This window comes from Sinocyclocheilus rhinocerous, unplaced genomic scaffold (assembly GCF_001515625.1).
Source record: "Sinocyclocheilus rhinocerous isolate Xijiao unplaced genomic scaffold, SAMN03320098_v1.1 scaffold594, whole genome shotgun sequence".
NCBI lineage: Eukaryota > Metazoa > Chordata > Actinopteri > Cypriniformes > Cyprinidae > Sinocyclocheilus > Sinocyclocheilus rhinocerous.
In genome coordinates, this window is record NW_015645059.1 from 489,604 (window position 1) to 506,008 (window position 16,405).

Below are 16,405 nucleotides of genomic sequence, written 5' to 3' on the forward strand. Positions count from 1 at the left end.
TTATATATTCCACTCTTATTAAATGTACCTTTATTCTTCTAGTATATGGAACTGACCAACTTCAGTGATTATGTGTGATTTAGTAGCAAATTGAAGAAAAGTTTGTTTTTCAAGGCACTTTGTGACTTTTCTTTCTTCATACACAGTGTAAAATTCTGACAAAATCTGATTTCTTGATGATTTGATATTTTATAATAGTGATTTTATAATTTCAAAATATAGAGAAAAAGTAGAAATGAATGACTAATAAGCCAATAAGTGCTCCTCTGCTGCCGTCTACTGGTTATAATTGTGATTTGATGTATTTTTATTTTATTTTACATAAGTGTTTGTTTGTTTACCACAAAGTATATTTTGGTCATCCCATTAAAAATAACAATCAAACTAGATCATTTTAGAGCTTTAAAGTGCTGGAAATATTTGTGTGAAATGCTTGAAAGTCATTGAAAAGTGCTTGAATTTCTCTCTCAAAAGGTTGTACAAACCCTGAAATGAATGATGTAATGCATTCGACTATTTCTACCACAACACCATAGTTATAGTTAGCATTACCGCTTCTGGTTTCCTGAGGTATGTCAGCGCTGTTTATAACAGAGAAATATGTGGAGAATTTGAATGATTCTCAGATCTCGCAGCAACTTTATCATTGTGCGGTGAATTCAAACGCTTCTCACTGGATCTCGCAGCACTGTTGCATCTGTGCAGTAACAGTGTTGCGAAATCAACTTTGGCTCCCGAGTAAAGCTGTTCTGAGCTCGGACAAGTTTGTTTGCGTCGTGGTCCGAGCTGATAAATGGTCCGCACTGCGCAGCTGAAACATAGCGCTGTTTAGTTTCGCTTTCGTTTCGTTTGCTGTTTGATGTTTCTCATATGCAACAGAAATGGCAGCGCTTATGAGTTGGACAACGCGGTGGTCGCGCCAGTGTGACCGCTCACAAAAATTAGTCGACCCGGCAGAAAAAATGGTCGCAGTCTGGAGCCCTGCAATGTGAAAATTATCTTTCAAAGTTGCAAAGAAACATACTATTTCAATCTTATTTGACTTCAAAATTTCACGTTTAATTCAATGTGTTACTTGCTGTTTCTTTGTAATAATTTGTGAAATTTATGATAACTGGTGCATCAAGGAATCTAGTGTTAGTTATTGCAATAATGTAAAATTATTTCCAGACAGAGCCTTTCGGTAAAAAATAACAAATAAAGAGAATGTTAACTCTCTACACGATTGCAGAACATTTCTAGTCTAAAAATTGGCACATTTATTCTGTTTGGGAAAAATGTCTTTGTTCTTTCCTCTTACAAGGTGCACAAATATATTTAGAATATGTTGTCTGACATACTGTGTGTGGTTTTTAAATGCTTGAAAATTGTAAGAGGAATAATATTTTTCTGCAAAAATGCATTTCCACATGTTTATTGAGCAATGTAATGAATGAAATGTACTGATGCAAAAACATCTAACATGCAAAATAAGTAATAATATAATATACTGATGTATATATTATACCTGTAAATACTGAATACATGTGCAGCAACTGTAACCATATCTCCTTGACACATTGAAAATCAGGAAACAACCTTTTTCACATTTATAACTGTAAAAGGCAACCGTTTGTCTCACTTTGTATATGCATTTTGAATGTAACTGAGAGCATCTGTCAAGATTAATGTTACGTACATAGCTTTTATTATGTCAGTTCTGATAATTAAGCTGCCTGTTATGTTGTGCATTGCACCTAAAGTGTTTTATTTAGGGATGGTAATAACTTTTATTTTTGTCATTTTGTGAATCTACATCTGGCTGCATGCCATGTTAAATTAAGACAGCAGAACTGGAAGTTGTGTGCCAGAACAAGCGGACAGAAGTCTGTTAAAATTATTTATTAATTTATTAAAATGAAAGTCTGGTTAAAATTATTATTATTTAATTATTTATTTACTATCTCTCAAATGGACCATTGACACTCCTAATTGAGATTGTAGATAGAGTGTCAATAGTCCATTTGAGAGCTAGGTGGCGGTAATGCACTTATAAGTCTGCAATCTGCCATAAAGCAAGCAAGAAGAAGAAGACGCGTCACGCGCCGGCTGAAGAAGAAGACGTGAACGCGCTCAGGACAGTTGGGACATTGCGGTGAATCACAGGTAAAAAAACAATGTAAATACTGTTCAGTTTCTTGCACAGACCGATCGTTTCGTGTCTTTACACATCAATGTATCGTCACGAGCTGCAGGGTTTAATTTGGTTTTGTTTGTGTATGTTTTTTTGACTCTCAAAGCCGTGATTCCCATTCACTTCCATTAAATGACTGACAGACTGCAACGGTTTGAGTTAAAAATCTTCGTTTGTGTTCTACTGAAGAAACAAAGTCACCTACATCTTGGATGCCCTGGGGGTAAGCAGATAAACATCAAATTTTCATTTTTGGGTGAACTATCCCTTTAAGTTGTTATAACGAATTGCAGCAGCATTTTTACAGTGTACTTTTATTTATTTTATTTTTATTATTATTATTATTATTATTATTTCTGTCATCTTGTTTTGGTGCCTGGGAACAAAGTATAGTTGGCGCTTTTGGGTTTAAGAAAATTGCATTATAAATAAAATTCATTATTATTATTATTATTATTTATTTACTTATTTCACTTGAATTTCGAAGTGGGATTTTCAATAAACCTGGAAAATTGCTACATGCTACATTTTACTGTCAGGGAAAGCCAAACATGCAGAAGGATTCACCAAAAAATTTAACTTCTTTCATCATTTATTCACTCACCATTTATAGTACATTTATTATATATTTTGAATAATACTGGGGTCCAAACAATATTGGATTTCCATTGTATTATACATTCTTCTGTGTTCTGGAAAATAAATGAAGTCATAAAGGTTTGGAAAGACATGAGGGTTGAGTAAATGATTGACAGACTTTTCATTTTTAGGTAAATTATTTCTTTATCAAGTTTTATTTGCATTTAATGGAGATTTATTTGCCCATGACATACAGAATTTTAAGTATATTTATAACAACAGAATTTTAAGTATATTTATAACAACAGACTTCTGTCCGCTTGTTCTGGCACACAACTTCCAGTTCTGCTGTCTTAATTTAACATGGCATGCAGCCAGATGTAGATTCACAAAATGACAAAAATAAAAGTTATTACCATCCCTAAATAAAACACTTTAGGTGCAATGCACAACATAACAGGCAGCTTAATTATCAGAACTGACATAATAAAAGCTATGTACGTAACATTAATCTTGACAGATGCTCTCAGTTACATTCAAAATGCATATACAAAGTGAGACAAACGGTTGCCTTTTACAGTTATAAATGTGAAAAAGGTTGTTTCCTGATTTTCAATGTGTCAAGGAGATATGGTTACAGTTGCTGCACATGTATTCAGTATTTACAGGTATAATATATACATCAGTATATTATATTATTACTTATTTTGCATGTTAGATGTTTTTGCATCAGTACATTTCATTCATTACATTGCTCAATAAACATGTGGAAATGCATTTTTGCAGAAAAATATTATTCCTCTTACAATTTTCAAGCATTTAAAAACCACACACAGTATGTCAGACAACATATTCTAAATATATTTGTGCACCTTGTAAGAGGAAAGAACAAAGACATTTTTCCCAAACAGAATAAATGTGCCAATTTTTAGACTAGAAATGTTCTGCAATCGTGTAGAGAGTTAACATTTCCTTTTTTTTTTTGCCGAAAGGCTCTGTCTGGAAATAACTTCACATTATTGCAATAACTAGCACTACATTCCTTGATGCACCAGTTATCATATTCACCATCAATATCAAAGAAGCCGTGTAGAAACCCATCCACTGTATAGACACACCCCCTTTTTCAAAATCCCGCCCTCTCACATATGTGCTGCTCTGTTGATTGACAGTAAATGCTCTTCTTTCAAATGAATGTAGACATCAATGTGACTCTCAGCCAGGCTGTCAAATTGAAATCAATGGTGAAAATCTCTTTGCTAATTGGTAGGATTAAGCTTTTGTTTCTTTAGTGGACAACACTCAAACATAAAGCAAACTCAAGCACTCCAAAAAACTGTTAAATAAGCAACTGTGATTGCTACTCACTATCAGCTGTGGTATATTCCTGATGATCCAAGATCCCAGACTCCTGTAGGGAGCGGATACACGAATCCACCAGTTCCAGACCTGTGTTTAGTTCCTCCTCAATATCTTTCTGTCCATCTGGGAAAAACAGGGAGGAGGTTAATCACGCATGAACTACACATACTTCCTGAAGCCTCATTCGTCACACTTGGGCTCTGACCTCTTGACCTTTTCCCATCACTTGCTCACTAAGCATCCAGGCTGAGATTGAACTTAATTGGCTGTTTGGATGACCCTGTTAACCGGCGTGCTGCTTGTTCTGTGTCAGGACTGACTGCCAACTCTTCCAGGGCCAGTGTGGCATAATTTGCCAAGGGATAAAGGGTTACACAAGCTCCCTAAGACATATGATTAACCTCTCAACTGGAGCTGCACCCATACGGCCGGAGAGCAGGATGCTAAGCTGGGATTCATCACTGTTTAGACACATTTGAGAGTGACGCAGGCTAGATATGATTAGAGCAAGCTCACTAGAACTGCAACAATGGATCAGTAAAACTGCTAAAATGGATAATGAAAATACTCCATAATGAATTTAACGAATACTATAGAAGGTTACTTTAAAACCTGTATATTGTAATCTATTGATAGTTTTCATGTGGCGTCACACCCTTATAGGAACGCCCACCTGGAGGGCAAAACGAAGCTTTGCTCCACTGACCGCCAGTTATTTTTACGCAGTTTGCATTAAGTATTAATGTAGTAAAACGCAGATATTAAAAGGTGAAATGCAGTAAACACCTTATTGATGATGTATATTTTGTACAGGCAAGCATATGAACCCAGAATTTAAACACAATATGCAAAGTTTCATGTTAAATGGTTTCCCATAGAAAACCATTATAAGGAAAACACTGAACCATTAAGCGGATTGCGTTCATATTCCGACCTTATCTGCTTGCCTATGTAAACTATGCATCATTAATATAGTGATTACTGAATTTGATCTTTTAATATTACTGTTTTAAATATATTAAAACACTTTAAGTGTTTTTACAACGTTTGTCGCACTGTTTAATGATTGAAAAATTGCCGCAGGTGCTTAGTATGGATTGCAAATGGCCAAAACTTGCATTTTGTTCACATACTTTTGTTTTATTCTTTTGAGAGGTGATCTAAATATTTGCGGCTTTGAAACAGATGGAAAATTGATAGGCTTGTGCTGCAGTTCTATTGATGTTTTGCCCTCCAGGTCTTCGAGCCGGTCACGTGACTGAAAGCTATCAATATACAGCATTTAAAACTTATTTTTTTCTTCTATCCAGACCTATAATGTGCATACAACACATTTTACAACAGTTTTCACATACTGAAATTCATGATGCAATGATCAAGATGATGCAATGAACCTGTATGCTGCAGCACAACTAATTCAGCCTAGTTATGAATTTTCCACAAAAAAGCCTGACAACAATTTCAAAAATCATTAAAAATATATATATATGCCATTTACCTTGGGTATTCCAGCGATACTGCTCATCGGCTGAACTGCAAACAAGAAAAATAACAGTTGGGAGTCACTCTCACAATCACATTTCTCACACTAGCATGTATATGCACACTGTACAAAGCAACTAAAGTAAATCCTGCTAAAAAAATTGAATATATCCTTGCTCAATAAAAATATTAATTTCCTAATTTCTTTTCAATTATAATGAACTGTTATATTTTAAGTTGAACAAACAAGCACAGACGAGTTGAGTAACATTAGATTTTTTTATTTGATATTTTTTAATTTTTAGCTTTGTGTTTTAGTCTCATCTACTCTCTTCGCAGCATGCACTGGGACATAAATAATTGATATGGTTGCTAGTTTTATTTACATTGTTGTTCATGATGTTAACATTTAGTAACTGGTCTTGTGACGTCATGAATTCGTTCCCATATTAAAATGATCTTTCAAATGTGTTTAGGTTGAAAGGCATTTTAAGGTGTTTTTTCCTCATGAGTATTCATGTGATATTGTTAGTAGACTTGAACACTTCAATCCCCATGAAAACAAACCATATAAAAACACACAAAGAAAGGGAACACTTTGCATAGACTCTTATTTTTACAAATGTCAATAAAGGCAGACATAATAATAAGTAATATCAACTTCACATATTAAGTTTAGTCAAGACATTTAAACTCAAAAGCCATGCAAACATTCATTTTCTAAGTTCACTTTTACAGTGTAAATACTGTTTGTGATTCAAGCTTTGATGTTTTTTCTATCTGCCTGCCTGATACAGTAGAATTGAGATGTAAGAGAATAATTGCGAAACCCCCAACATCTCTCATCTCATAACAACCCAACATCACTGGCAGGAAACTACAGCAGGCTGGGGTGAACCGTGGGTGCCACTTCACACGAATGCAGATGTATTTTCCCTCTCTCCCAGATCTCAGATCAAAGGTTAACCGGGATAACGCTTCCCACCCTTTAGACCATCATTATTATAAAGATTTCCTATTTATACTGAGAAAGAATACAAATGACGTCGTACAGGCACATAGTGGGAATGAGACTGGTGCAGAATATTGGATTTCCTGGACCATGATCGATGCTGCCGGTGCCTGGCTGGGCCAGAGGATGGAAAAAAAAGAGAGAGAAAGAGAGAGAATAGGGATGGGGTTGGCTAAAATCAGCTCTGCTGTGGTTGACTGCCCATCTACTGTATAGACGCCTTCAGGCATAGCACGCTGTGACCCATGATCCTCTGCTACGGCAGCCTGACAAACTGTTAGAGGGTTTCCTGCATTGAAAAAAGTCTATTTATCAGCGGTAGATCTCTGCACCAGGCGTCATGGAAAAAAACTGTGTGTGTTTACCAGAAAAACGTCCTACCCCCTACGGAAAACTCTTCTGCTGCCCACCGCTGTCCCCCATCAACAGACAATCAAGGCCATTTATTCATTCAGTCTATCCTACGGCTAAGTTAAACAGCAGGCATTGGGAATATATACCTTAAAAAACGACTGGGGTGACATTGGAGTGACAAGAGTTGTTTACAGTGTGTGTCCTTGTTCAAGGACCAAATGGATCCAGCTATAAACTATAAACCGAAAAGAAGACGCCTGGGTCATTTCTGAATCTGAATGTGGAAGGGCCTGCATGGTCACAGAAGTGTTCCAGTAGATTTTGCATGAAAACATTTATTTATGCTTTAAAATATACAAAGATGCATTGTGTCCATGAAGAAGACCTGTTTCATGTGTGTAGTGAATTCAGGAGCAAGTAAATAAAAGATCACGGAGTGAACTGAGGGAACTTAGAGTTGGTTTTTGTTGTTCTCTACTTTTCATAATAGAAAAACAGCAACTATTGTTTTTCATGACGTTCTGTTAATTGTTCTGTTAACTGCTCATCTTCTGATGTGATACTGTACTAAAATATTATTTTGTTATGCCACTGATATTTAAAGCCAGTAATTGTTTTCATGAAGTGGCCAGTAATTGATAAATGACAGATGTTAAAATTTGAATAATCTTGTCAAAATAAATTAAGTGTGAATTAGATACGTTTCAAAGTCTCTTTTGCTCACCAATGCTGCATTTATTTGATCAAAAAGACAGTAAAAAGTGTAATACTGTGAAATATTTTTTACAATTTATATAACAGTTTTCTATTTTAATATATTTTAAAATGTAATTTATTCCTGCAATGGCAAAGCTAAATTTTAAACCGCAATTAGCCTACTCCAGTCTTCAGTGTCACATGATCCTTCAGAAATCATTCTAATATGGTGATTTGCTGCGTTGAAAACAGGTGTGCTTAATACTGAAAAAAAGCAATAAATTATTATTAAATTGTTAATTGTATACTATTTTGTCAAAATAAAAAAAATGAAAATCAATTGTTTTAAATGCTGCAAGTGAGCATCACAACATAATAAGGTACAGTACAGTGTTAAAAATGGATATTCATTTTTAAGATTAGTTAAATATTCATTTAACAGTGTTATTAAATTATTAAATGTAATCTAAAGGTCTAGGTAATCTACATGTAAAAATAGGGGAATACATAACTAACTACGCCACACTAAGTAATAATAAAACACCTCTAATATCAACGGATAACCATTATGGTACTGCTATATTGTAAATTCTTAATCCTTAATGCTTTTCACGTACAGTAAATCTATAGCGCCACAACAAAATATCACGACATAATATGCAACAATAAAGTTGAACATACTGTAGGCAGGTTTAGTACGAATCACAAACAAGCCGGTTCTTTTGAATGATTCAGTCAATTCTGTCAAGATCCAATTCTGTCAATAAGTTATCAGTCTGAATCGATCCAACGAATCACTGAGTCATGTACAGTGGTTCTTCAAATACTTACCAAATAGTTTTTGGTTCATAGAAACTCATACAGGTTTGGAAGAACTTGAGGGCGAGTATATGATGACAGAATGTTCATTTTTGGCTTTAAGGAATCAGATCAGTATCTAGAATCATTCAACAACTTACAATTCCCATCCCTACTCGCATGGCAAATCTTTTGAGACAAAATCCTTCCTTCAACTTACTTGTTTCATGATATAGGTAGGATTATGCCTACAATATGCTCATGAAATAATGAGGCTTTTCTACAGAAATAGTGAGATGGCAAATTCTACACGTACAGCAAGTTCTGCCGAGGGTTTAGTGAAAGGCCTCAGTGTGAACCCCATGAGGACGTTTAGCGCTAGTGCGCTTGGGGAAACGTTACCTCTTATGAACTTACGTTTGAAACCAAGCATCTTGAAAGCAAAGGATGGGAGAAAGTTCTCAGCTGACAAAATGATTTTTTCAGCTGCTTGTTTATACAGATTTTTCACTTTAAATAATGCACGAGTCAGGCGTCTGAATAATGAAAATGTTGACTTGTTTGAATGGGGAATGGTTCTAATAATCAAAAGCTACTTATATATTCGTGTGCGGAAGGAACGAATGAATGCGCCTGAAATTAAATGGTGGTGTGATTCAACAGAAATGCTTCTCTTTTGTCCCGTTGCTTTGTCAACATTTGAGAGAAAATTACGTCAAAGCATAAACCCTGTGCGACAATTTAGATCATTCCTCTTCAGAAAGTCGTTACACTCTCTTAGAGCCAATCAAATGCGAGGAACGGCGTCAACTGTTGTGTAATGCTGATTAGTTTACAGCGGGCCAATATTTGAAATAGCCTGTCTCTCAAACACACTTCATCACACCAACAAATCACTTCCACTCCTTATGGCTTGCGGTTTCATTTCCAAGAGGCTTTAACACACAACAAACTCCGTGGCCTAGCAGATTTCAGCTCGAGATGCTGTCACACACCTTCTGTTCCGATGGATGCGCCGGAGCCAGACGCCAGAGAGCAAGGCAGCCAGAACCAGCAGCATGATTGAGGAGCCTGCAGACCTGTGACAAGGCTTTTAATTGCAACCTGTTGGCAAGTGCAGACGAGCACATGGCCAGAGACAAATGCATGCTGGGTTGCATGCAAGTGTCAAACAAGGCAATGGAGGTGCATTATGGTACTTAAAGGGGTGGTTGATTGCGATTTCACTTTTTTAACGTTATATTAGTAGTATCAGTATTATTACCATTATTATTACTGATAAAATGAACATATTAAATATATTACATGGATACATTATAAAATTAATATTATATAAATAAATATAATATTTAATTATAATAATAGTGCTGTCAAACGATTAATCGCGATTAATCACATTTAAAATAAAAGTTTTTGTACTGTGTATATTTATGTATATATAAATACTCACACATGCATGTATATATTTAAGAAAAATGTTACGTTTATATATTTTAATATATTTATATATGATATAATTTATATGAATATAAATATATACACGTAAATACATGTAAATATTTTCAAAATATATGATGTATGTGTGTGTCTTTATATATACATAATAAATATACACAGTATATAGTTGCCGTACTGTATTAAAGCTTTAATCAAGACAAAACCGTATATTAAAAGCTAACATAAGCAGTAGAATTTACAAATAACAGCATATCTAAAAGTATGAGACAACAACAAACAAAAAACATAGGCCTACCATTAAAAGCCGTGCTTGCACAGGTTCTTATGAAGACATAAGATACTATTATTTAAATTAATACAATAATAATGTTAATATTATTATTATTTATATTTTTTATTATTAGTAATTAGTGGTCGACCGATATTGGTTTTTTGACAGCCGATGCCGATATCTTGGAAAGCAGGGTGGCCGATGGCCAATATAAAGTCGATATACATAAAGCGCAGCATAATTTGAAATCACGAATTTAATGTTTAAAGCATTCAATTTGCACGGACCGAAAGTCACGCAGAGAACACGCGATCATGCAGGTCACATGCACACTTCACAAGATCTCACAACTGGATTCGACTAAGTTTGCAAGGTTTGTGAAATTAAATTTTCATTAGCCATTTAAAGATTTGTTTAAATGATGTAAATGTGTATTTGCTGAATGCTGACAGCAAATGAGAAAGTATTATAATGTTTCCCTTTCTATTGCTAATCATTTAAAAGCAATCGTTATAATACTTTTTGTATACATTTTAAATCCTTTGTTTAACAGTTCTATCGGATTATTAGACAGACTTCTATCCGTATTAGACAGAACTGTTAACTACGACGGCGAGGGAGAGGGAGAACGTGAGCACTGTGTGCTCAGGCTCTGCCGCTCTCAGCGCCGTCAAACGACGACGGCGAACATGAGGGAGAACGTGAGCACTGTGTGCTCAGGCGCTGCCGCTCTCAGCGCCGTCAAAATAAAAGTCCCGCCTCGAACACATTGGCCAAACAGAAAAACTTATCGGCCGATGCCGATATTTGAAAAATTTTCGGCCTTGGCGATATATCGGTCGACCACTATTAGTAATATCAATATTATTACTATTATTAATACTGATAAAATGAACATACTATTGAATTTTTTATTGAATGGATACATTATAAAATGAATACAATATTCAATAAATATATTTAATAAAAATAAAAATAAGTATTATGATTATTATTATTGAATAAATTTAAATCTTATTAACAACAACAATAATAATAATATTAAAATACTACTAATATTGTATTTCAAATCTTTATTATTACTTATTAGGTTATGTTATCATCATTACTATTATTATTATTTTTCCAGTTTTACATAACAATAGTAATATATCTGTCTTAATTTATTCATTTTCATAGTCTTTCAGTTTACTGAATTGCATTAGGCCATATCACAAATTCGATTTTATTTTGATCATTTGTGCAGCACCAGTACATATGAATGCTATTTTTGCCATTCTCTCCCTGTAAATGCATGACACCATAAAAGCAGTCAAGCCTGACGCTCTAAACCATCTGTGGTGTCGCTCTGCCTTGATCCTCTTGACTGACCATGATGAGTGTGTGTGAGTTTGTGTGTGTGTGTGTGTTCTCAGATCACTGCAGGCCACAGTCCATCAAGACACCACACAGAATTAGAGTCGTCTAATTCACTTAGATGGATCGGTACACCTTCTACACCCTTCTTTACAGCTGGTCCATTTGGAAAACCCTATTACATCACAGATTTAGCAGCGCTCTGATAACTATCTGCTACACAGGCCTCCAAGCAAAGTTGTCCTTCAATAAAACATACATTACCCTACCAAATCTAATAAAGCAGCCGTAGTCAGAATAAAAGATGAGACACAATTAACGCCGGACAAATATAACCGTATCAACTGCAATAAAATGGCACAGCTAAATCAATAACAATTACCGCAAGACTGCGCATCCATACGTTACACATACACTAGACCGAACTAACTGCAATATTAACCTCATTACCACAACATCCATAGTGTAAACGCTGACATCCATCCCCGATGTGTCCTAACAAGAAAGAAATGTATCTTCACTCAGCCAAAACCCAATGACTCTCTGCTTGCCAACGCTGGCCGTCTTGGATAACTCATTCTGAAGTCTTGAATAAGATACAAACCCTCTCATTCATGTCTTTGTGGGAATTAGATTCAGTGGACTCCTTCCAGAATGCTTGATTAGAGGCCTTTAACTCAGAGACTTTAATTACCTTCTGCTGCCAGTTCAACTGAGGGGGGCACTTCTTTTCTATAGGAAAATCTGCCACATGGCATCCTGCTTATGTACGGTTAGGTGCCAAGCGCTGCGTTCCCATGGTCTAAATACCCAGAACTGTACACTGAGTACAAGTTATGAGAACATTACTAGCTATAACGTTAGTGTTACACTGAAAATATTTGGAGGAGTAGAAAAATAAAAACTCACACAGAAATTGAAAGTAAATTTCACAAATAATTACAAAGAAGTGACAAGTAATACATTGAATTAAATGTGAAAATTTTAAGTAGAAAGACTGAAATTGTATTTTCTTGTAAAATGTACTCCGATTATGTTCGTTGTGAATTTCAACTTCCAAAAATAAATAAAATAAATAAATAAAATAAATAAATAAATTTTTACAGTGAAGTTTTGAGAGCATTAAAGAAATATTCCATTTTTAATAAAGTTAGTGTAATGAGGGTGAGGCGGAAGCCGAGGAAGAATCCATATGCGGATGTTTATTGAAGCAGTCCAACAAAACCAAACTCAGGGTCAGTAAAAACAGGCAATGAGGTCAAAACACAGTAAGGCAGTCCAACCAGGCAAACAGGCAAAAGGGGTAATCCAAAAGAGAAGTCAAAACAAACAGATACACAGGTCATACACGTAGTAAGAAGGCAGAGATACAAACGCTTGGTAAGGCAGGATAAACTGGCAATACTTTGCAAAGTAGTCATGTGGTGGCCAGGTTAATATGGCCACTAAACAGGAAGTGGTTGCAGAGAAATCAGAGGGAGTGCTAACAGTCAATACTCGGGCGAGGGCTCCCTATGCTGGCTTGGTGTTACAGAACCCCCCCCTCTAGGAGCGACTCTGCGTGGGCGTCCCCGTGGTCGTGGTGCTGGACGGTCGGGCCTGGCTCGATGAAATTCCTCTATGAGTGAGGGGTCCAGTATATCGGAAGCAGGTATCCATGATCTCTCCTCAGGTCCGTATCCCTCCCAGTCCACCAGGTATTGAAGCAGACACCCTCTACGCCTCAAATCCAGCAGCATGTTCACCTTATAAGCTGGCGATCCGTCAATGTCCAGCGGAGGCGGTGGCTCTTGGGACTCAGCGTTGGGGTCAGCATTCGGGTGGACCGGTTTGAGGAGCGAGACATGAAATGATGGAGAGATGCGGTAGTTAGCAGGAAGCTCAAGCTGATATGTAACCTCATTTATCTGTTTTAAGATTTTGCATGGGCCAACATACCTTGGGCTGAACTTCCTGCTCGGCAGACGTAGCTTGATGTCCCTCGTAGAGAGCCAGACCCTCTGTCCCGGTTGGTAGGGAGGATGTGGGCGCCGTCTTCGGTTTGCCTGGAGTTCTTGAACTCGTACAGCTCTTTGAAGATGAACATGAGCGCTATCCCACACCCTCTCGCAACGACGTATCCAGTCATCTACCGCAGGAACGGAGGAAGGTTCGCCAGACCACGGGAACAATGGAGGTTGATATCCTAATACACATTGGAATGGGGTGAGTCCTGTAGAGGCATGGGTTAAAGAGTTTTGGGCATATTCCGCCCATGGCAAGAATTCTGCCCACCGATTCTGTTCCCGGCTGCAGCGTCAATCAACGCTGTCAAAGTAATGGGACCATTCTTAGTAGTCAGCCGAACAGGAATCAAAAACGTTTTTGAACTTAGAAGAGAGAATTGATTAACACTCACCCGGCTGGTAGTAGTGGTGAATCCCCGGGCTTTGTGTGGGCACTCGATGTTACGGTGGCCTGTTTCACCGCAGTAAAAACACAGACTATGTTGATGGCGTCGAGTCCTCTCTTCATCAGATAAATGTGCGTAGCTTATCTGCATGGGCTCTTGGTGGACGGTGGTTGTAGTGAGGAAGTTTGAGTGAGGCAGACGAGCAGATTTCCTCTTGGGAGTGTTTCTACTCGGGCGAGGGCTCCCTCTGCTGGCTTGGCGTTACAGTTAGTCAATTGGCAGCATTTGCAGCATAACATAAAATAAATATTCATTGCCTGATTCATTGCCTGTTTTTTCTTGCAAAACTGAGCAACTGAACATTTCAAGTATAACACAAGTTAAGCTCAATAGGCAGCATTTACAGCATAAAATAAAAAAAGTTTCTTCAAAAAATCATACATTTTAAAATGCAAGCTGTTTCTAAAGTATAGCCAAAAGATACTCAAAGGGGTAAAAAGTTGAAAATGCAAGATAATCAAGATTTTAAAATAAAAATAAAAATAATAATAATAATAAAATGCAAGAACTCAGATTTTTTTCCCTCTGAAATATTTCAAGTCTGTTTATTTTTCTTTTACCATCTTTTTTCTTGCAATTCTGAATTTTGGTTTCTGGCACAGAATTAAAAAACAAAAGTAAAAGGTAATTGAGATTTTTTCTTACAATTCTTCTCAGAATTGTGAGTTTACATCTCACAATTCAGAGTTTATGAAGGTCAACATTTTTAAATATAAACTCAGAAATTGCGTACCTTGTCAGTGTCGTGCGCTTTGCTTGGCCATTAGTTGTGAGTAAAGTAAGAAATGCAAAAGATAAGTCTGAATTGGGAGATAAAAAGCCACAATTAACTACCATTAAAAATATTTTACTTTTAATTGTTTTTTTTTGGTTTTTTTATCCTGAAAACGGGCTTCCATAACAATCAATAGCTTGTCAGAAAAGAGACTAAATAATCAAGGCTTAATTGTTAGTGCACGGTATATCAAGTGACATTTGCTTATGGGGACCCACCACATTTCTGCAATGTTTTTCTCTACCAATTCCTGCAAAAGCATCAACAATAAAAAAGACTGAATGCCAGCCACAACACTAAGCAAAAGTTATTGCTACCAACACTCAACCAGTAGTTTTTCTTTTATTTCTTCAAGATTTATTTATTTTTTTTACAATACGTGATGCAAGTTTAATCAAGGACTTGCACAGATGGAAAGGAAAACTTCAAACGTTTAAAAGAGAATCTAAGTATTTAACGAATGCTGAAGTCTGAAAATACATGAACCTGAAACCCTACAGATAACCCAGATCTGTCATGCGTCACACTGGGGAGGCATCAGGCTAAAGCAATAATGACAAGTCTGAAACGTCTGGCCCCTTTACAAGCAATTAAAATCAGCCTGCCATAGTGCACTTTTTTATCTTTTAAAGCATCTGTATCAGAGATTGGTCTGTAGCTGTGGAGAACAATATTGCCAAACCATGGTCATATACATAATTCAACAAGCCACAGAACAGAATATGTGAACACATACAGTATTTGGGGATTTCACATTGATTTCCATTGATGATGAAGTCCTGAAGAAGCCATTATGGCACTGATGATATTCATTTCTGACGGGACACACACACCCGGCTCACGTTTTTCTCCACCTGTATGGCACGTTTCAAAGGAAGATGGCAACCTTTCAACTCGGCCTCAAACTTCACATCCTGTTGCTAATGGTCACACATGCCCACATCACCGGAGGATCATTTATCTCCGTTTAGTAACTCATTAGAGTAACCAGACATCCGCAATTTAGTGTCCTGTCCCCGGCTGAAGCTGTCCACGGAAATGTCCCCGCTGTTTACTGTGCTTAATAATATCTAATGGAACAGAACATGCTATATGCGGTAAGAAAAGGCAGTATGATTATGACTCATCAGTTTCCATTATTCTTCAGTTCGATACAGTACAAATTACAATGAGAACTATTTATTATTTGCTATATAAAATTTTAATTTTTGTCTTAAATTTTATAATTTAATATTTATATAATAAACTAGATAACATTATTATTATTATTATTATTAGCTATTAGAGTTTGTTATATATGTTTACTTATACTAACTTATGTTTAATTTTTTAAAAGTATATTTTAATAATATTATAAATATTGTAAGTATATATATATATATATATATATATATATACATATACATACATAATTATAATTATGACTCATCAGTTTCTGTTATTCTTTAGTTTATTGATTCATGCAATAATTATTTAGATGATACATGTTATTATTGATACAGTTTGCAAATTACAATGAGAACATGTTATTACTTGCTTTATTACTTAATTATATTATTTTATTACTTTCTTTATTACTATTTTACGGTTTCTCAAATTTTATAATTCAATATTCATAATAAACTAGCTGTATATAT

General features: G+C 35.9%; 1 pseudogene; it reads right to left on the reverse strand.

The window, feature by feature from the left end:
- Nucleotides 1–16,405, reverse strand: part of LOC107705231 (catenin delta-2-like) — a 371,673-nt pseudogene that overhangs the window by 185,066 nt on the left and 170,202 nt on the right.